Source organism: Bombina bombina, chromosome 7, assembly GCF_027579735.1.
Source record: "Bombina bombina isolate aBomBom1 chromosome 7, aBomBom1.pri, whole genome shotgun sequence".
NCBI classification, from domain to species: Eukaryota; Metazoa; Chordata; class Amphibia; order Anura; family Bombinatoridae; genus Bombina; species Bombina bombina.
Window position 1 is genome coordinate 269,682,521 of NC_069505.1, and position 24,009 is coordinate 269,706,529.

Sequence of the window (24,009 nt, forward strand, 5' to 3'; positions counted from 1 at the left end):
TGTTCTTCAATGTTCTCAATTAAAATAAAATGGAAAATGTTGTGGCTATCTGTACTTATATTGGTTTTAGTCAGTACCTATCATATTGTAGGTGAGGATGAGATATGACATTCGTGATGGATGCTACATCACACTAGTACTCTATTTAAAGGGACAGTCTAGTCAAAATTAAACTTTCATGATTCAGATATAGGGCATGCAATTTTAAACAACTTTCCAATGTATTTCTATCATCAAATTTGCTTTGTTCTCTTGGTATTATTTGTTGAAACCTAAAACTAGGTAGGCTCATATGCTAATTTCTAAGCCCTTAAAGGCTACCTCTTATCTCAGTGCATTTTGCCATTTGTTCACAGCTATACAGTGCTAGTTCATGTGTGCATATAGATAACAATGTGCTCACTCCCGTGGGATTATTTATGAGACAGCACTGATTGGCTTAAATGCAACTCTGTCAAAAGAACTGAGATAAGGGGGAGTCTGCAGAGGCTTAGATACAAGGTAATCACAGATGTAAATTATCCCCAATTTGGCAATACTTCAACAATATAAAACATTGTAGGGAAAAAAAAACGATTGATTGCTTTACCAAAGGGATTATTTCATTCTTACTGTTTGCCACCAAGAAAGGTGCAGGAAGGAGGAGAGAAGCAGGAAAGGAGCTATATAAGTTGTCTGATAATTCATGTGTCCCAGCTCAATCCTGATACTGTTCATGTAAAATACATATCTATACATATATATCTATAGGAATAGATATGCAGGTATAGGTATATACAGATATATTTAGAATATGTAGTATACACACACATATATATATATATATATATATATGCACACACACACATATACATCTTTACACATGTATATGGGCATATATACTGATCAGGATGATTGACAGTCCCTGTTAGCGGCGGATTGGCTGCCAGTTAGAAGGGGCGGCATTGCACAAGCATTTCACTAGAAATGCTTGTGCAATGATAAATGCAGACAGTGTATGCTGTTGGCATTTAGCGATGTCGGGCGAACATGATTTGCTATAGCAAATCATGTCTGCTCGACATTTAATAAATCTACCCCAAAGTTTGTATCCCTATGTTAAAACCCTTTTGCCTGCCTTTTTTTTTCTAACACCTGAGATGTCGTACCTTTGAGCCCTTATAACTTTTTTATGCAATTTTTTTTCTAATAATTTTTACTAGACAGCGTTATTATGAGTGTAACTGTAGTTATATTTTTATGTTTTTTTTGTGACACTTTTTATTCATGCTTAACAATTAACCAGAATTTAATTGCGCTCGAGTGAACATGTTTATTTTGAACTTCTAATACGCAAGCTACTTCCAACACACGCAAACACCCACAATAAATTTGATATAGTTTGGGCACTGATATAGTTTGGGCACAACTGTGAGCACTCCACTTGTAATGTAGCCCTTAGTGACTTAGCTTTTGTATGTTGAGCACATATGGTGAGCCAATGACAAGACACATTTGTGAAGCCACCAATCAGCCGCTTGTTTCCAGTAGTACATTGCTGCTCCTAAACCTACCTAGGTATGCTTTTAAAAAAAGGATACCAAGAGAACACCGCAAATTAGATAAAATAAGTAAATTGAAAAGTTGTTTAAAATTGTACGCTCTATCTTAATCATAAAAGCTTAATTTTGACTTCATTGTCTAGTAGAAAATAAATCTTAGTGTGGTGATCTTTCACTAGAATCAATCCAGACACAAAAAGATCCACACTGCCTAACTGATCACCTACTTCCGCATTCAGATCCTTACAATGGATTGGAATACACATCTCTAATTCAGATAGAACACACAATTTTAAACAACTTTCCTGTTCACTTCCATTATCTAAATGTGCACAATATTTTTATATGCTCACTTTTAGAGTCACCCGCTCCTACTGGGCATGTGTAAGACTATACACTTATACATTTTGTGATTGGCTGATGGCAGTCACATGGTGCAGTGGGAAGAAAATGGAACTAACTTTGAAATTTGTCAGGAAAAAAGGAAATTCAAACTAAGTGATTTTACATTGTCTTTTTATTATACATTTGTTGATTATGCCATTCTACTGTGTTTAATGGTTCTATAAACTGTTTGTAGAGCAAGCAACAGATTAATTAACAAAACAGAACAAAACTGGATTTTACTTGTATTTCCTTTGCATATAGTAACATTTTTAAACAGTTTCCATTGTGTGCTGTGGTAATCGTATACAATAAATAACAGCTATCACATGGTCTATATGAAACCGGCAATATTTTAACCCATTAGATGTAAATTTTAAAAATGGGCCGGTGTTGCTGTACCTGGGTCTCTGTCATTCAAAAAAGAATCCCACACATCCAAGAAATCCTTTATTTGAAAGAGGAGTGGTTCTCAGTTAAAGGGGCATGAAAGCCCAACATTTTCATTCATGATTCAATTTAGGTCTATCAACAAATTAACTGTATTCTTTTGGTAAATTTTACTGAAGAGTAAGCCTAGGTAGGCTAACAGGAGCATGTGTGCACATGTATTTAGCACTCTATAACAGTTTTGCAATCATGGTTACTGAGTATCTAATTATTTCACTTGTGTGCTAGTTTAGATATCCTAAAAATCTTGCCTGCTAGTGTGTCCCGAGGGCTGAAATGGAGAAACACTGCATTAGATAACAGATTTTTAAGGAGGGAGGGACACCAATTTTCGTCCTGAAATACAAACTAAAATGTATCTAACCTTGCTGCTAACCACTCTTATAAGGTACGCTTAATGTATTGTAGACAATTTCTATTAATATCACAAACATTCTTGAGATAATAAGAGAGAAAAAATGTCTTTGCTTGCATGGCAAAACATACCGACAACATTGCAAAACCTAAGTTATACCCTGGCAGATCTCCAACTCTAATCATCTTACAATTCACAGGATCATCACATCTTTGGAGCTCAGAGCCCTGCTGTCCTTTTTTTTTTTTTAAAAAAAACTCTATGTCTTTGTTTAACTCCAAGAAGCCTGACATTGTGCACAAAGCATCAAGAATACCAAACACCCACTTGGAAACTTCCACCCCGGAGTGGCTCTATAACATAAAATTTGTAGGGTGACAAATTGACCTCAAAGTTAATTGCCAAGGATGCAGGAAGTACTGGAGGAAGATCTTATTTTCTAATAAGTATTTTTACCTTTTTCTTTTCTTATCCTAGTTTCTCCTTCCTTTACCCATCTTCTTCCTCCGTGTAAAGCACTGGACAATTAGGGCAGCTGGCACCTTTGGTGTCTGGGGGTGCTATAGTCAGAGGTGTAACTAGAAACCACAGGGCCCAGGTGCAAGAATCTAAGAAAGGCAACGTTTTTTTTTATTGGGGGGAAATACATTTTTTTTGAAGCTGGGCCCCCACCCTCGGTGGCCCCGTCGCAGTTGCGACCTCTGCACCCCCTGTAGTTCCGTCCATGGCTTTAGTAATGAATGGGGATACAGAACACTTCCTTGAACTTTAACTGCTTCCATCCCTTCATTGGACAGCCTAGAGCATGGATGGTCATCTGTGAGCCCGTGGGCCAAATACAACCATCTGCACTAGAAAAAGTGGAACTAAAAATGTGTACTTTGGGGACTTATGTTGAATAGTGAAACAAGATGGCTACAACTCAAAAGAGACCATTGGAGGGCAAAACAGCAGATATAGGTTACCATGCATCCTTACCTACATCTGAACCTGTGCCTCTCAACATATTTATGAAATATATTATTTGTGTACTCATTAACCATAAATACACACATGGCCCTTAAAGGGACATGAAACCCAAATTTTTTCTTTCGTGATTTAGAAAGAACATGTCATTTTAAACAACTTTCTTATTTACTTCTATTATCTAATTTGCTTCATTCTCTTGATATCACTTGCTGAAAAGCATATCTAGATATGCTCAGTAGCTGCTGATTGGTTGCTGCACATAGAGGCCTTGTGTGATTGGCTCACACATGTGCATTGCTATTTCTTCAACAAAGGATATCTAAAGAATTGAGCAAATTAGATAATAGAAGTAAATTGGAAAGTTGTTTAAAATGACATGCCCTATCTGAATCATGAAAGTTTAATTTTGACTATACTGTCCCTTTAAGACTTCTACAATATTGTGTTAGGAGGTCGGTCATCACTGGGCTAGAATCTGCCCTCAAACTGTTCAGCCCATCCTATAGACCACAAATGGTCTGTGGTTCATACTCTTATGCCCAGTTAGGGTTTCCACCTGCCCCAGTTTCACCGGGACAGTCCCGGTCTGGGACTGTATGTCCCATGTCCCGGAACTACCGTCAAATGCCCTGGGCTAAGAGCTCCCCTGGGGCTGGCACAGCAGTGAGCGCAGATTAAAAAAAAATAGCTGGCCAGAGGAGCTCATAGCCCGGCGGGAGGAGAGACGGAACCTGCCTGTGCTGCGGCTGGATTATGTGGGAGGTACTGCCTGGAGTATGTGGGAGGGAGGGGGGAAGAAGAGGGTCACGTCACTTCTATCACTGCGCTGCACAGAGCCTGCACTGCACAGATTGTGCTATTAGTAAGGAAACAAGACAGTGAGCAGAGGTGCGTGCAGCCGGTGACCGGTCCCGTAACTAACCTCACTAACGCTAATCTCTCTGCAGCTTCCAAATAGATTTTACTATACTGTGTTTGTTAAAACAGGAGGATGGGCTTACAGCTACATCGTTTCCTAAGAGCCACAGACATAGTTTTCTGTCTTTTAGGAAATGATGCAGCTAAGTGAGGGAGGGTGTTCTCATGTAATGTACTAGCTGTGGCTTATATATATATAAATTTGATTTTATATCGAATTTAAGGCCGCAAGAAGCCACACCCCAAACCATGCCCCTTACCACGCCCCCTCCACCCCCATTTAGAAAATGTCCAGGAATCTTCTGGCTAAAAGGTGGCAACCCTATGCCCAGTCCTAGATTATCAATTTAGAATGCTGTGAAGTATATAAGTGAACAAATTATATGGTAACTAGGGATACATTTCATATATATACACAAATTTAGAGATGATAATAGCCTGTGTTCATGTAAAATGGGGATGAGTAAACATTAGTAAAATTAAGCCCTGCCGCTGTTGTGCAAACTGTTTATTTAACGGGACATTCAAGTCAAAATAAACTTTTATGATTCAGAAAGAGCATGCCGTTTTAAGACACTTTCCAGTTTACTTCCATTATTAAAGTTTGCTCAGTCTTTTTTATATACACACTTTCAGGGAACAATATCCTACTGAGCAAGTACACAAGCTCAAAGGGTATACTAGTCTGTGATTGGCTGATATCTGTCACATGATACAGAGGGCCAAAAAATAGGAGAGAGAAAAAAAAATGTCAGAAAATTATCTACTGCTTATCTGAAATTAAGAGGTGTTAAATCATTGTCTTTTTATTATGCACTTGTTAATTATGCAATTCTACTAAATTGAGCGGTCCTTTAAAACTCTCCTTTCTTTACAGAACACTAGTTGCTCATATTGAGTAATGTATATATACAAACACACACACACAGAGGTGGAAAAATAGCTGTACAGTTTAGCAGTCAGGGGGGAAAGGGTCTATTACAATATTACTTTACTTCTATAAGAAACAGCCCACACTCACTGGTCCTACAGATACATTACTTTTATTTGGAACAAAATAACTATAATACAATCAACAGTAAAATAATACCTCTTTAAAACTAGCAAGTACAGACTGATTCCTCAGTATTGTCATTCTCTGTTGTCCAGGACCCTGACGACTAACACAAAATGCATATATCCATCGCTAGTTGTATTATATGTGTGTGTAGTGTGAGTGTAGTGTGTGTGTGTGTATTTGAGGAGTGTGGAATGCGTGTTTGTGTGTCTGTGTGTATATAAGGCTCAGATGTGATTGATGAGACTTTTTCAGTTAGAATATATAAATTAAATACCCACTGGTAAGTGAGAAAAGTTGCAGTTGTAGAAGAATTGAACACCATAAGAGAAATGTTTTATGTATGTATGTATAAATTATGTAAGTATACACTTTTAATAAAGTATAAATCCACTTATTTATATTTTCTATCTTAAATGCAAAGTTTTTTTTGAATAACTACACTAAGACATTGTACATTGCTAACTAGCAGGTAAGTGCTTGACTTGACTATTGAAACTATTAGTTGGTAGGCAAATTTGACCACACTCAATACAGCTGGTTATTATGTGGACACAGTTTTATTGGTGTCTTTTTTTGTTTTTAATTTTTTTTTCACCTAAGCCCATGTACTTTCTTTAACATATATTACATTGATCTATGATTAAGCGCACAGTGTTGTTGCGAAACGCGTAAGATGCTGCTGTATATTTATGAAGTCTTAATAAAGTTTGTGTTTTTATGGAATCTTTGGAGTGTGACTACTACTTGTGCATATGATCTATATTACATACCTGACCTAAAAAAATATCAACGTGGTGAATAGCACCAAAATCTCATTATCACAGAAAACCAGCTATTTCAGCTCCATTATGCATAAATCTCAGACCACTTTTCCGTCAGACATTCAGCTATCTGGAAACAAATGAACTGTTTCTGCTGTACCGGAATACATTTATATAATAAAATTGGCTTAAAAACAAACTGGACTTTAATATAGCGTTGGTTCTTTTATGGCAGAGTGAAAAAACATCCCAATGAAATGAATCAAATTATAGAAAAACAGTACTCACTGCAGACTGACATTTTACATAAATATAATGCTGATTAAATATTCTACTTGATGTTTTTTTCAGCATATATTTTGGAAATGTTCTGCCACATTCATGCTTTGACAGTCACATGAGTTACATATGCACGGAAACCCTTTTGAAATGCAAACTTTTCTAATGTATTTGCACAGCCCTTAAAACACATTAGCTCACAATGACTGATAAGGGATTTTAGTTCCCAAATGAGACATGCCAAATTTTGTAAACACTCATTCTTTACCCTGGTTTAGTTAGCTAAAACTTCTGAATTTTACTGCTTGTATTAAAAGGGACAGTGTACACCAAAATTGTTATTGTTTAAAACAATAGATAATGCCTTTACTATCCATTCCCCAGCTTTGCACAACCAAAAAATTTATTTTAATATACTTTATAACATTTAAACCTTTACATTTCTGCCTGTTTCTAAGCCACTACAGACAGACTCTTATCACATGCTTTTTTATTAGCTTTTCACAACAATATATTTATAACATATAGATAACATTCGACCTAGATTACGAGTTTTGTCGGTAAGGCTGTGCGTTGCTAAGAAGAGGATGCTCCACGTTGGATGGCTTGAAGATGGACCCGCTCCATGCCAGATGGATGAAGATAGAAGATGCCGCCTGTAGGAAGACTTCTGTCCGCCTGGAGGACCTCTTCTGGCCGGCTTTGATGAAGACTTCTGCCCGTCTGGAGGACCACTACGCCCAGCTTCGTTGAGGACTTCGGCCCGGCTGGGTGAAGACTTCTCAAGGTAGGGTGATCTTCAAGGGGTTAGTGTTAGGTTTTATTAAGGGGGGATTGGGTGGGCTATAGAGTAGGGTTGGGTGTGTGGGTGGTGGGTTTTAATGTTGGGGGGGTATTGTATTTTTTATTACAGGTAATAGAGCTGATTACTTTGGGGCAATGCCCTGCAAAAGGCCCTTTTAAGGGCTATTTGTAATTTAGTATAGGGTAGGGCTTTTTTATTTTATTAGGGGGATTAGATTAGGTGTAATTAGTTTAAAAAACTTGTAATTATTTTATTATTTTCTGTAATTTAGTGGGGGTTTTTTTTTCGTACTTTAGATAATTTTTTTCAATTGTATTTAATTGTATTTAGTTTAGGTAATTAATTATAGTGTAGTGTTAAGTGTAATTGTAACTTAGGTTAGGATTTATTACAGGTAAATTTGAATTTATTTTAACTAGGTAGCTATTAAATCGTTAATAACTATTTAATAACTAATCTACCTAGTTAAAAAAAATACAAACTTGCCTGTAAAATAAAAAAAAAAAACCTAAGATAGCTACAATGTAACTATTAGTTATATTGTAGCTATCTTAGGGTTTATTTTATAGGTAAGTATGGTTAGGGGGGTGTTAGGGTTAGATTTAGGGGGGTGTTAGGGTTAGACTTAGATTTAGGGTTTAATAACTTTAATATAGTTGCGGCGACGTTGGGGGCGGCAGATTAGGGGTTAATAAATGTAGGTAGATGTCGGCGATGTTAGGGACAGCAGATTAGGGGTTAATAAAATTTTACTAGTGTTTGCGATGTGGGAGGGTGACGGCTTAGGGGTTAATATGTTTATTATAGTGGCTGCGATGTCTGGTTCGGCAGAATAGGGGTTAAAAATGTTTTTGTTTGTTTACGATGTGTGGGGGGGCCTCGGTTTAGGGGTTAATAGGTAGTTTATGGGTGTTAGTGTACTTTTTAGCACTTTAGTTAAGAGTTTTATGCTACGGCATTAGCCCATAAAACTCTTAACTACTGACTTTTAAATGCGGTACCAGTCTTGACAGGAGAGGCTGTACAGCTCACTTTTTTGCAGACTCGTAATACCGGCATTATGCAAGTCCCATTGAAAATATAGGATACGCAATTTACGTAAGTGGATTTGCGGTATTAACGACTCTGGCCAAAAAAGTGAGCGGTACACCTGTCATTTCAAGACTCGTAATACCAGCATTAGGAAAAAAGCAACGTTGGGACCTCTCAACGCTGCTTTTTAAGGCTAACGCAAGACTCGTAATCTAGGTGATTGTGCTCTCTCCGGTGGAGTTGGGCATGATACTGCACTAATTGGCTAAAATGCAAGTACATAGATAATAAATAAATAGCCATGTGATCAGGGGGCTGTCAAAAAGGCTTAAATAGAAGGTAATCAAAGAGGTTGAAAGTATATTAAAAATAACAGTGTTGGTTATGCAAAACTAGGGAATGGATAATAAAAGGTATTATCTATATTTTTAAACAATAAACATTTTGGAGTAAAATGTCCCTTTAAATTGTCAGAGAAAATCTTTCATAATAGAAAAATAATCAAACCAAATCTATAAATGGCATAATGTTTCAAAAGTTTGCTGACACTGTGCAGTAACTAATACAAATCAACATTTAAAAAAAAAACAGTGCTAATTGATAAGTATAATCCGCGGTCCCTTTTTTGTGTTGTTAAGAGTTTTGCATTAGCATGCCAGGGTTAAACAGCGCCAGCATACTATTGCTTCCGTGTTCATTTAAATAGGATAAGGACTGATTTGCAAAAGATCTTCATACAAAAATAAATGTTTCTAAACTTGCAAATCTATTGGCCAATTTTTTTCAGCAGGTTTTGGCAAAAAAGGCCACTTTTCAAACAGTTTTTTTTTACTCTTTCTCTGACCTGAGAATGCGTTTTTGGCATGCCGAAAAAAAGCCCTATAGTTACATGGAAGAGAAAAGTTCTCTGCAATTAGAATGCTTGTTCTAGATACAGTTTAACAGGCTTTCAAATCAACTTTACACTTATCTAAATTGACACCTAAAGGCATTTAATAAAGTCTAGTCAACATTTAAAGGGACATGCGCGAAACGCGTAAGATAGGAGCTCACCTAGCCTTTTGAAGCCTGCTCCACAATAAACTTGATCACTGACTTTAGGACTCAGCCTCCTTTTTTCCTCATTTCATTTAAAGGGACAGTCTAGTCAAAACTAAACTTTCATGATTCAGATAGGGCAAACAATTTTAAACAACTTTCCAATTCACTTTCATCTTTAAATTTGCTTTGTTCCCTCTGTGGTATTTTTGAAAAGCTAAACCTAGCTAGGCTCAAACTGATTTCTAAACTGTTGAAAACTGCCCCTTAGCTCAGAGCATTTTGATTTTCACAGTTATACAGTACTAGTTCATGTGTGCCATATGGATAACATTGTGCTCACGCACGTGGAGTTATTTAGGAGTCTGCACTGATTGGCTAAAATGCATGTCTGTCAAAAGCACTGATATAAGGGGGCAGTCTGCTGAGGCTTAGATACAAGGTAATCATAGAGGTAAAAAGTGTATTATTATAACTGTGTTGGTTGTGCAAAACTGGGGAATGGGTAATAAAGGGATTATCTATCTTTTTAAACAATAACAATTCTGGTGTAGACTGTCCCTTTAACTTTCATGATTCAGATATGGCATGCACTTTTAAACAACTTTCCTATTTACTTTTATCATCAAATTTGCTTTGTTCCCTTTGTATTCTTTTTGAAAAGCTAAACCTAGGTAGGCTCAAACTGATTTCTAAACCGTTGAAAAACGCCTCTTAGCTCAGAGCATTTTAAAAGTTTTTCACAGTTAGACAGTACTAGTGCATGTGTGTCATATAGATAACATTGTGCTCATGCTCGTGGAGCTATTTAGGAGTCTGCACTGACTGGCTAAACTGCATGTCTGTCAATAGCACTGAGATAAGGGGGCAGTCTGCAGAGGCTTAGATACAAGGTAATCACAGAGGTAAAAAGTGTATTAACCCCTTAATGACCGGACCATTTTTCAATTTTCTTACCCTTAATGACAATGGCTATTTTTACATTTCTGCAGTGTTTGTGTTTAGCTGTAATTTTCCTCTTACTCATTTACTGTACCCACACATATTATATACCGTTTTTCTCGCCATTAAATGGACTTTCTAAAGATACCATTATTTTCATCATATCTTATAATTTACTATAAAAAAAATATAAAATATGAGGAAAAAATTGAAAAAACACCCACTTTTTCTAACTTTGACCCCTAAAATCTGTTACACATCTACAACCACCAAAAAACACTGATTCTAAATAGTTTCTAAATTTTGTCCCGAGTTTAGAAATACCCAATGTTTACATGTTTTTTGCTTTTTTTGCAAGTTATAGGGCAATAAGTACAAGTAGCACTTTGCTATTTCCAAACCACCTTTTTTCAAAATTAGCGCTAGTTGCATTGGAACACTGATATCTGTCAGGAATCCCTGAATATCCCTTGACATGTATATATTTCTTTTTAGAAGACATCCCAAAGTATTGATCTAGGCCCATTTTGGTATATTTCATGCCACCATTTCACCGCCAAATGCGATCAAATAAAAAAAATTGTTGACTTTTTCACAAATTTTTTCACAAACTTTAGGTTTCTCGCTGAATTTATTTACAAACATCTTGTGCAATTATGGTATAAATGGTGTTAAATACTTCTCTGGGATCCCCTTTGTCCAGAAATAGCAGACATATATGGCTTTGGCGTTGCTTTTTTGTAATTAGAAGGCTGCTAAATGCCACTGCACACCACGCGTGTATTATGCCCAGCAGTGAAGGGGTTAATTAGGGAGCTTGTAGGGAGCTTTTAGGTTTAATTTTAGCTTTATTGTAGTGTAGTAGACAACCCAAATTATTGATCTAGGCCCATTTTAGTATATTTCATGCCACCATTTCCCCGCCAAATACGATCAAATAAAAAAAAACTGTTATATTTTTCACAATTTTAGGTTTCTCACTGAAATTATTTGCAAACAGCTTGTGAAATTATGGCACAAATGGTTGCAAATGCTTCTCTAGGATCCCCTTTGTTCAGAAATAGCAGACATATATGGCTTTGGCGTTGCTTTTTGGTAATAATAAGGCCATTAAATGCTGCTGTGCACCACACTTGTAATATGCCCAGCAGTTAAGGGGTTAATTAGGTAGCTTGTAGGGTTAATTTTTAGCTTTAGTGTAGAGATCAGCCTTCCATCTGACACATCCCACCCCCTGATCCCCCCTGACCCCCCTCAAACAGCTCTCTTCCCTCCCCCACCCCACAATTGTCCCCGCCATCTTAAGTACTGGCAGACAGTCTGCCAGTACTGAAATAAAAAGCATTTTTTTTTTTTTATTATTATTTTCTTCATACAGTCTGCAGTGATGGATCCCCCTTACCTCAAAACCTCCCTGATCCCCCCATACATCTCTCTAACCCACCCCCCTACCTATTTGCCGCCATCTTGGGTACTGGCAGCTGTCTGCCAGTACCCAATTTGCCCCCAAAAATAGTTTTTTTTTACTTTTTTTATTAAAAACATTAGTTTTCTGTAGTGTAGCTGGCCCCCCTCAGTAATCTACATCCCTCCCCCTCCCAGATCCCTTACTTAACAATGGAGATCCCTTGATTCAATTGCATCATCGTTTTTTTTTTAGAGGAGTGTATAAGTTGCGTGCGCGCGCACGCGCGCGCGCACACCCCCCCAACCCCCCCGCCCCCAACCGCCGACAGAACAATATTTGAAGCGATCGGGCTGCTACTTTGAAAAAAAATAGCCACCGCAATTGAGAGGAGTTGCTCCCACCCACCAACGAATGTGTGAGCCGCAATAGCCGATGCAGAGAGGGCCACAGAGTGGCCCTCTCTGCATCGGTGTGTAAAGTATGGGATTGCAGTGATGGCTCAATGTTGAGGCATCACTACAATCCCTTGTAAGCAGCTGGAAGCGATCATGATCGCTTCCAGCACTTCAAACAACAGAGGACGTACCAGGTACGTCAATTGTCATTAAGGGGAGCTTTTCCTATGACGTACCTGGTACGTCCTCTGTCATTAAGGGGTTAATATAACTTTGTTGGTTGTGCAAAACTGGGGAATGGGTAATAAAGGGATTATCTATCTTTTTAAACAATAAAAAATGTCAAGTATACTGTCCCTTTAAATGGCATGTTTTACATAATTGAAAGTATTCCAAGATTATTTGGAATAATCCAATTTGCTTGCTCAAGACACTCAGAATTACCCATTGATGTCATTTTAGAGGTATATTTATGTAATTTGTATATAGTATAGATTAATTAAAGCTCTCTCAGCCAGATTACGAGTTTTGTGTTATGGCTGCTCGCTAATAACTTGCAAGTTATTTTCACCGCTCACCCTTCATATCGCTGCTATTACAGGTTTGCAAAAAAACGGCTTGTGCGGGCGATATGGTTGCGTTGAGATCCATACCTCACCCAAATACAAGCAGTGTTTTGACGTGCTCGTGCATGATTTCCCCATAGACATCAATGGGGAGAGCCGGCTAAACAAAAGCCTAACACCTGCGATCGCGGAGCGTAAAGCTCTGTAACGCAACCCCATTGATGTCTATGGGGAAAAAAAATGTATGTTTAAACCTAACACCCTAACATAAACCCCCAGTTTAAACACCCCTAATTTGCCGCCCCGACATCGCCGACACCTACATTACACTTATTAACCCCTAATCTGTTGCCCCCAATGTCGCCGCCACCTACATAAATTTATTAACCCCTAATCTGCTGCCCCCAACATCGCCGCCACCACTATACTAAAGTTATTAACCCCTAAACCTCTGGCCTACCACATCACTAACACTAAATAAATATATTAACCCCTAACGTAACCCTAAGTCTAACCCTAACTTTAATATAATTAAAATAATTCTAAATAAAACTTACTCATAAATAATTCCTATTTAAATCTAAATACTTACCTGTAAAATAAAACCTAAGCTAGCTACAATATAACTAATAGTTACATTGTAGCTATTTTAGGTTTTATTTTTATTTCACAGCTAAGTTTGTATTTATTTTAACTAGGTAGACTAGTTAGTAAATAGTTATTAACTATTTAATAGCTACCTAGTAGGTAATAAATACAAAGTTACCTGTAAAATAAAACCTAACCTGAGTTACACTAACATCTAACATTACAATAAAATAAAATAAATAAAACAAAATACATTTATCTAAATTAACCCCCACACACACTAAATTACACAAAGTAAAAAAAAGAAATTATCAAAAATAAAAATGAATTACTCCTAATCTAATAGCCCTATCAAAATAAAAAAAAACCCTCCAAAAAAAACAAAAAACAATAGCCTACACTAAACTGCCAATGGCCCTTAAAAGGGCCTTTTGTGGGGCATTGCCCCAAAGAAATCAGCTCTTTTACCTGTAAAAAAAATAATACAAATAACCCCCCAACATTAAAACCCACCACCCACACAACCAAACCCCCCAAATAAAATCATATCTAACTAAACCTAAGTTAACTATTTCCCTGAAAAGGGCATTTGGATGGGCTTTGCCCTTAAAAGGGCATTTAACTCTTTTACTGCCCAAACCCTAAGCTAAAAATAAAACCCACCCAATAAACCCTTAAAAAAAACTAACACTAACCCCCGATGATCCACTTACAGTTACTGAAGAACAGACACCCATCCTCATTCAAGCGGCAGAAGTCCTCATCGAAGCCGGCAGAAGTCTTCATCCAAGCGGGCAGAAGTCTTCATCCAGACGGCATCTTCTATCTTCATTCAACCGACGCGGAGCGGGTCCATCTTCAAGACATCCGGCGCAGAGCATCCTCTTCTTCCGATGGCTGTTGAAGAATGAAGTTTCCCCTTAAGGTACGTCATCCAAGATGGCATCCCTTACATTCCGATTGGCTGATAGAATTCTATCAGCCAATAGGAATTAAAGGGTAAAAAATCCTATTGGCTGTTGCAATCAACCAATAGGATTGAGCTTTCATCCTATTGACTGATCCAATCAGCCAATAGGATTGAGCTCGCATTCTATTGGCTGATTGGATCAGCCAATAGGATGAAAGTTCAAGCCTATTGGCTGATTGCAACAGCCAATAGGATTTTTTACCCTTTAATTCCTGTTGGCTGATAGAATTCTATCAGCCAATCGGAATGTAAGGGACGCCATCTTGGTTGATGTCATTTAAAGGGAAACTTCATACTTCAACAGCCATTGGAAGAAGAGGATGCTCCACGCCAGATGTCTTGAAGATGGACCCGCTCCGCGCTGGATGGATGAAGATAGAAGATGCCGTCTGGATGAAGACTTCTGCCCGCTTGGATGAAGACTTCTGCCCACTTGGATGAAGACTTCTGCTGGCTTCGATGAGGACTTCTGCCCGCTTGGATGAAGACTTCTGCCGCCTGGATGAGGATGGATGTCCGGTCTTCAAAAACTGTAAGTGGATCGTCGGGGGTTAGTGTTAGGTTTTTTTAAGGGTTTATTGGGTGGGTTTTATTTTTAGATTAGGGACTTTGGGCAATGTAAAAGAGCTAAATGCCCTTTTAAGGGCAATGCCCATACAAATGCCTTTTTCAGGGCAATGGTTAGCTTAGGTTTATTTAGATAGGATTTTATTTGGGGGGTTTGGTTGTGTGGGTGGTGGGTTTTACTTTTTGGGGGTTGTTTGTATTTTTTTACAGGTAAAATAGCTGATTTCTTTGGGGCAATGCCCCGCAAAAAGGCCCTTTTAAGGGCCATTGGCAGTTTAGTGTAGGCTAGGTTTTTTTGTTTGGGGGGGGGGGGGGCTTTTTTATTTTGATAGGGCTATTAGATTAGAAGTAATTTGCTTTTATTTTTGATAAAAAAAATTATTTTGTGTAAGTTAGTGTTTATATTTTTTTGGAATTTAGATAAATGTATTTTGTTAATTTAATTTATTTAATTTTATTGTAATGTTAGGTGTTAGTTTAACTCAGGTTTGGTTTTATTTTACAGGTAACTTTGTATTTATTTTAACTAGGTAGCTAGTAAATAGTTAAAGGGACATGAAACCAAAAACATTTATTTTGTGGTTTAGAAAGAGCATGTAATTTTAAACAACTTTCTAATTTACATCTATTATCTAATTTGCTTCATTCTCTTGATATCACTTGCTGGCAAGAATATCTAGATATGCTTAGTAGCTGCTGATTGGTTGCTGCACATAGAGGCCTCGTGTGATTGGCTCACACATGTGCATTGCTATTTCTTCAACAAAGGATATCTAAAGAATTGAGCAAATTAGATATTAGATGTAAATTGGAAAGTTGTTTAAAATGACATGCCCTATCTGAATTATGAAAGTTTAATTTTGACTAGACTGTTCCTTTAATAACTATTTACTACCTAGTCTACCTAGTTAAAATAAATACAAACTTAGCTGTGAAATAAAAATAAAACCTAAGATAGATACAATGTAACTATAAGTTATATTGTAGCTAGCTTAGGGTTTATTTTACAGGTAAGTATTTAGTTTTAAATAAGTATTAGTTAGTTATTAATAGTAGGTTTTATTTAGATTTATTTTAATTATATTTAAGTTAGGGGTGTTAGGGTTAGGGTTACGTTAGGGTTAGGTTTAGGGGTTCATAGGTTTATTATAGCGTCGGAGTGGGCGGACGGCAGATTAGGGGTTAGTTATATTTAAATAGTGTTTTTGATGCGGAAGGGCGGCGGTTTAGGGGTTAATAATTTTATTATAGTAGCGCAGAGCATCCTCTTCTTCCGACGATGTTAGCGACGATGTTGGGGAGCAGCGGAATAGGGGTTATTACATTTTTTAAGTGGTGGCGATGTCCGGAGCGGCAGATTAGAGGTTAATAGGTAGCTAGTAAATAGTTAAAGGGACATGAAACCAAAAACGATGTTAGCGACGATGTTGGGGAGCAGCGGAATAGGGGTTATTACATTTTTTAAGTGGTGGCGATGTCCGGAGCGGCAGATTAGAGGTTAATAGGTAGTTTATGGGTGTTAGTGTACTTTGTAACACTTTAGTTATCAGTTTTATGCTACATTGTAATGTAAAACTCATAACTACTGACTTTAGATGGTGGTACAGATCTTGTAGTTATAGGGTGTACCACTCACTTTTTGGCCTCCCAGGCAAAACTCGTAATACCGGCGTAATGGGAGTCCCATTGAAAAAGGATTTTTTTAAAAGTGCAGTACTGACGTTGCGTGACGGCCAAAAAAGTGTGCGGTACACCTATACCTGCAAGACTTGTAATAGCAGCGGTAGGGAAAAGCAGCGTTATGAAGCATAACGCTGCTTTTTCACTCATAACGCCAAACTTGTAATCTAGCTGTCTGTTTTTAATTCAAACACGCATAGTTGTGATTGTCAGTTAGAGTTCTATTGTCTTCATAAACGAGAGTTTTTAATCCGCAATCTTGTCTTCGTGACTGGGATTTTACTGTGTGCCGTTTCATCTAATTTCAAATGTGGCAAAAAGAAACTACATTCTGTACAGTAAGAGTGAGGTTTTAAAAACACGGTCTGTACAGTGAGTTATTGACAATGCTGTCTGTAGAGTGAGTATGTGAAAATTAAGCATGCGCATTTGATTCATTATGAATGCAGATACGCTAATAAAACATGGATATTCGTTTCATTTTCAAATTTGCTTTGTTCTCTTGGTATTCTTAGATGAAAGCTAAACCTAGGTAGGCTCATGTGCTAATTTCTAAGCCCTTGAAGTTGCCTCGTATTTCAATGCACTTGACAGTTTTTCACAGCTAGAGGATGTTAGTTCATGTGTGCCATATAAATAACACTGTGCTCAAACCCATGAAATTATTTAAGAGTCAGCACTGATTGGATAAAATACAAATCTGTCAAAAGAACTGAAATAAGGGGGCAGTCTGCAGAGGCTTATATACAAGGTAATCACAGATGTAAAAAGTGTATTACTATAACTGTGTTGGTTATGCAAAACTGGGGAATGGATAATAAAGGGATTATCTATCTTTAAAAAAAAAAACTGGAGTAGACTGTCCCTTTAAAGAAAACAAATAAAATACTGACAACATTTTTCATTATTCATTTGTTTCCTTTAAGTTACCTGTGGGGTTAAAAATACTTAGCTAGCGTTCTCTCCAGCCTCCTATTAGCACGGTACTAGGGCTCTGTGAAGGAAGGTTGGGATTAGCGTAGCTTTGCAGTACGCTAAAGGTTTTTCACCTGGAGCTTAAAGAACATTTACAACCATTTAACCAAAACAAATGTAAATGGTCCCCCGAATATTCTGTATTCCTTTTGGTTTAACACTAAACAAAACAGAACGGCACGGGCATCAAATATTCGAAAAACTTTTTTTTTTAATATTCAGTACAAATATTTCAACCGTGCACACCTCTAGTGAAAATGCAGTAGTATAGTGACTACAGTTAGCGCAGGCTCTGGGATTCGCCACACTCAGCCTCCTATTAGAATGGTACTGGCCTCTTCGAAGAAGGGTAGGGAATAGCGTGGCCCCTCAGTGCGCTATAGGTAAGTGGTTTCACTTTTAAAGCTAATTTAAAGGAAAGAAATGTAGTTAATCTAATTTCCCTTTATTAGGACAATTTAGGATGAGCTGTAAACATTTAGAGCATTACCAACATTCATAGTTCAGGGAAATCCCTTTAGAATCTCACAAGCTGGACTCTGACCCATAGTACGCTAAGATATTTTCTACATAGTACTCAAAATGGTGCAAAGTGACAACAAAATTTACATATCTTCTAGTTTTTGTGTTTGACTTTAGAATCCATTAAATAATGACGTGCTGTTTTTTACAATGTAGGCAATAGGAAATGGTAGTTTTTTTCCCCTTTTTGTGTATATTTGTAAACTAGAAGTGTTTTCTAAGGAGGCATCGATCTGCTAAATATACTGTATATATATATATATATATATATATATATATATATATATATATATATATATATATATATAACCACAAATGAGTATAAGTACAGCACAATATCGCCAAATCCAATCCAACTGTGTAAAGTGCACAGGAGAAAATGGGTCATGCAGTCCCCAAAGGTATAAACAGAGTAATAGAATACTCCCAGCTCTGTTTCTTTTTAGGAAAACATCCTTTATTAAAGTATCAGAGAATAAAACAACAGCTACGTTTCGGGCCTACATAGCCCTTATTCATTCATTCTCTCTCTCATTCTCTCTCTCTCTCTCTCTCTCTCTCTCTCTCTCTATATATATATATATATATATATATACCGGCTATGCTAATTAGCATAAATTTGTATAAATAATTATACAGCATACATTTGGAACTAAAGCTGCTTGGACTGATTTCAAATGATTGTTTATTTATAATTAGATTCCAACACACTTAGAAGAAGTTTGACAATGATACTGTATATTTAATCTTTATTTTCAACTTTGACTTGAACCTTAAAAATACCGGTCATGTCAGTAAACTCTATTCAGCATAGGGGCAAGAAATGACTCAGCAGTGAACGGATTAAACATGTCCTTTCTCTGTTCTTTAGCAACTTTTAATACATAAAAAAAAATACATAAGGGGGCGTTCTAAATGGCCGCACCAGCCTAGAGCTCCTGCTGCAGTGTGGACGGGACTCTCCCGCGGGTCATCTAAAAGCCTCAAAAGTGCCCGAAAACTGATGGCCAGAGCACTGGGAAGGATTAGAGAGTATAACACTCTCACTTACTAGCCTCTGTAAGAGCCCCGGACCTCGCAATCTGATAGCGGCATAGGCCACGGCTGAAGCCTTACTCCAGTGGAAGCCGGGTTGGCGACCCGGTATCACAAAACACTGCGGGCATACCTGCTGATCTTGAAGAAACTCCGAAGGCAGATCAGAGGAAGATGTGACGCAGCACCCGCTCGCTACTGATCTTCACACAGGCCCGGTAAGCAGTATATGTCGCGATGCACACGTGGCAGTCGCCATCTTTAGCAGGGGGTGATAGTAGAAGCCTTATGGCATAGCCAACGATCAGGACACAGCCCCAAGCACTGACAACTATACTTACTCTATCTCCTTTAGGGGCAACAATCTAGCCGGGTCTATAATGATGCACAAAAGACATTACCACTTTATTATATACTGAGGATAGACTGTGCAGTTGTGTAGATCTGGGTTACTCCAATTTGTCAGAGACATGTAAGATCATTGTTACATTACCTGATAAATAAAAAAGACAAAAAGGGAAAATGTGAAGAGGAGAACGGGGACAAAAGTAATAAAGTCATTTGCATAACAGAGAAAGCCCACCCTCTCAGCTGCACTACCATGTCACAGCGCAGAGCCACAAAACCTGACAAGGCCTTAAAACCCACCCTGACATCAGGAGCTGTAAACTCCTTTTTTAAAAAGACAGACAACACAAAAAAGAAAATCGATATATCACAAGCCTCTAGTGAAGATGAGGATTTATCTGATAGTCCAAATGCACAAGAGCCCTTGATATCACCTTCTAACCCACATCTGCATCCCAAAGAAGATTTAATTAATCAAGTGAAGTCATGCATTAAAGCTGAGTGTGCTGATTTAAAGAAGGACATTAATGAGCTTGGATTTAGAGTTGAGACATTGGAAGATGACAGGGAAGAAATCACTAAAGAAATGGCAGCAATGTCACACTCCATGGAGGCTCAACAATCACAGATCTTTGACTTAGAGAATAAGCTCGACGATGTCGAGAATAGGGCGCAAAGAAATAACCTTCGAATATGCGGAATTCCTGAATCAGTAAAGGGCGAAGATATATCAGAATATTTACAAAATCTGTTTCAGTCTCTGGCAATCTCCAACCAACGTGTGATTGAACCTATACCTTTGGAGAGAGCCCACAGATCCCTACGGCCGAAGCCAAACGATAATCAACCTCCAAGGGACATTATAATATGCTTCCTGAGCTATAAAGACAGAGAAAAAATTCTTCAGCTGGCAAGAGCGCAACCACATTTTTCTTATATGGGTGCAAAGGTCCAAATTTTTCAAGACTTATCTGCTAGAACACTGCAACTCCGAAAGGGATTTACCATCCTCACCTCCCATCTCAGGACTCTAAAGATCCCTTACAGATGGGGATTTCCCGTATCACTGCAACTTATTAAAAATGGAAAACGTTACGAGTGCAGCTCCCCAGAAAAGATTGAAGACTTTTGTAAACTACTAGACATTCCTATACCAGAAACACTATCCCTCAGCCAGAGGCACGTATAGTACCACAACCAAAGCCTCAAAGACGACTTTGGTCCGAAGTAGTTGATAAGAAGAACAGGAAGAAGATATGCCCGGACCCCACCACCCCGGTGGACACTACCTGAACGAGTCTATCCTTGCTTTGAAGCTCTATTTGCAAAATGGAAAAAGTTTTGAGTCAGGTCAGAGGCCGCAGCCTTGACAGAAGAAAAACTTGTCTGGACATGTTAACCCAGGTTAACACTGGTTCATGGTGGTGCATTAACGCACAAGTTATAAATGTTGTGTTTGTGTTGTCCCCCCTCCCTTTCTTTGTTTGCTTATTGTATTGCATAAAGGGAAACTGCCTGATGATAACCTCCTCTCAGCGGACATAACCTGATCTGCCCTCAACTAACCTTGAGCACCTGGAGGTCGTGAGTATATGTTACCAGATGTTAACACGGGACACTGTTGAATGACTATAGAATGAGATCTTTCTCACCTTTTTTGCGTATAAGTTCAACCAATTTAGACTATTGCACTAAACTGTTCTGCTATATCTCTGTATTATTATTAGTAGTATGCCAAGATATGTGTATTATATTCAGACTAGCCCTTGAATCGGGCACTAGTTTATGTTATTCGTTCTTATGTCTTTTAACCCTCGGCCTGTCGGGGGAGTTCCGTCATGCTGTACTCACCCCCCTTCTCAGTCCTTCTACTTTAATCCCCTCTTGTTTTTATTATCTGCTCCTCTGCCTCTTTTCCACTCCCCTTCTTTTTCCTTCCTCCTTCCTTTTTTCTTTGCAGTTCAAGGAGTATTTGATATAAATTCTCTCTTTGTTAAATAGTTATAGTATTACAGTGTACTAGATAGTGAAGTATTTATCAGAGTGCAAACTATAGCAGGGTTATTCTGACCTTATACTTCTTGTTGTAATACACACTTCTACAAGTTAAGACATCAATACTCAGGGTCATATGCCTGAACACAGACAACCTAGCCAATTTCGATTAGCCACACAGAATGTTAAGGGCTTTCTGTCCCCTCAAAAACGCTCAATAGCTTTTCATGATTTTTACAAAAAAAAAGTAGACATTATTATGACACAGGAGACCCACTTCAAAAAAATCAATGAGCCCAGACTTTCGCAGTTATACTATGATCAGCACTTTTTAGGCTCTGGACCGACAAAACACAACGGTGTGTGCATCTCCTTTAGGAAGGGTACCTCATTCACACTACTAAACAAATACACTGACGCAGATGGACGGATCTTAGTTCTGACAGGACTTTACTTTGGTAGACCCATTACATTGGCAAATATATATGCACCTATCCGCCCCAAACCCTTATTTTTCCACAAGGTCATTAATCAAATTTTGGATATCTCGAAAGGCCCAGTTTTCCTGGGCGGAGACTTTAACTTTCCAATCAGCCCCGCACTAGACACCTCCACAGGCCGCTCCTACATGCAAAACTCACAGATAAAGGCTAATTCTCTAACCCACAACGCTCATACACCCGTTTAGACTATATATTATGCAAACAACAGACACTTTCCTCACTATGCAACTCTAGACTCTTTGATACTGCCTGGTCTGATCATAGTATGATGTGCACCAATTTCTTATGGTCAACTAAGCCACAATTTCAGCAATATTGGAGATAAGTGACCAGATTTTCTTAGATCCACTGATTACAACTGATTTAGAGGAAAAGACGACTGAGTTCTTTACTTTTAATACCCCCTTGGCCACCACAGCAACTAATAACTGGGAAGCATATAAATGCTACATCAGGGGGGTGATAATGGGGCACACACATAGACAACGTAAGCAGAGGGAGGGACAATTTATTTCATTAACCTCCAACTTTAATAAGTGTGAAAACGACTTGAAACACAACCCTCAATCTCAACACCTCCTACAGAAATCCCAACAGGCTAGGGAGGAACTTCACCAATATCTAATCAAAAATGCACATATGAGAGCCGTAGCATCCGAATCAAAATTCTTTATTGAGAGTAATAAAGCGGGGCGTCTTCTTGCTAGATCCCTGAAGAAGAAACGCTACAAAACCTTTATTGATAAAATTACAGGCTCGGACGGTGCAACATACACCACTAACACTGACATCGTTAACCAATTTGCACAATACTACTCTTCATTATATAACCTCCCATCCCTTGATTTGGAAACTAAGCTAATTAAGATAAATAGTTATTAATCCAAAGTTCAGCTTCCAACATTGCTTAAAGCAGATTGTGAGGCGCTAGACGATTCAGGAAATTATGTTAGCAATTAAAAGCCTCCCCCAGGGCAAAGCCCCAGGTCCTGACGGATTTACGCCTAAGTTTTACCACCTGTTTAAGGCCCTACTAGGCCCCCACCTAAGCATGTACCAATCCTTAGATGAAGAAGGACAGCTGACTCCAAACCTCCTAGAGGCCACTATCTCTGTCATTCCTAAGCCAAATAAACCCACTGATAAGGTATCCAATTACCGCCCTATCTCCTTAATAAATATTGACATTAAACTGTATGCCAAGCTTATCGCCACAAGAATTAATAAATATTTACCCTCCCTGGTACATTCTGACCAAGCGGGATTTATCCCAAGCAGAGAGGCTAAGGACAATACCATTCGTGTTTTGCATACTTTGCTTACTGCTTCATCTACCAAATTGCCCCTGGTCCTGCTATTCACAGATGCGGAAAAGGCCTTTGACAGGGTGGATTGGTCCATCCAGTCAAAATTTGGTTTCTCACAAAAAATTGATTGCTCGTATTAAAGCACTTTATTCTGGCCCTTCAGCGCACGTCAATGCAAGCGATTCATATAAATAATGGCACTCGTCAGGGGTGCCCCCTCTCTCCCCTTCTATTCGCTCTGGTGGTGGAGGCATTAGCTGCGCGAATTAGAAGCAATCCCCTTGTTCGGGGAGTCTCCTTCGGAGAGATCTCCCAAAAGTGTCTTTTATATGTTGACGACATTATATTCACAATAAGCTATCCACTTTCCTCTATCCCCGCCATACTCAGCGAACTAGAGAGTTATAGACTAGTTTCCAACTTTTCTGTCAATATGGAAAAGTCAATGATATTACCCATACATCTTACAGAGGACGAAATACAGTATATAGCAAGCAATACCTCATTCCAAATAACTAGCAAAATAAGATATTTAGGGATAGATATCTCACCCAATTACACGGAACTGTTTAATCTTAATTATATGCCCCTCCAGTCAGAAACTAATAAATCGCTA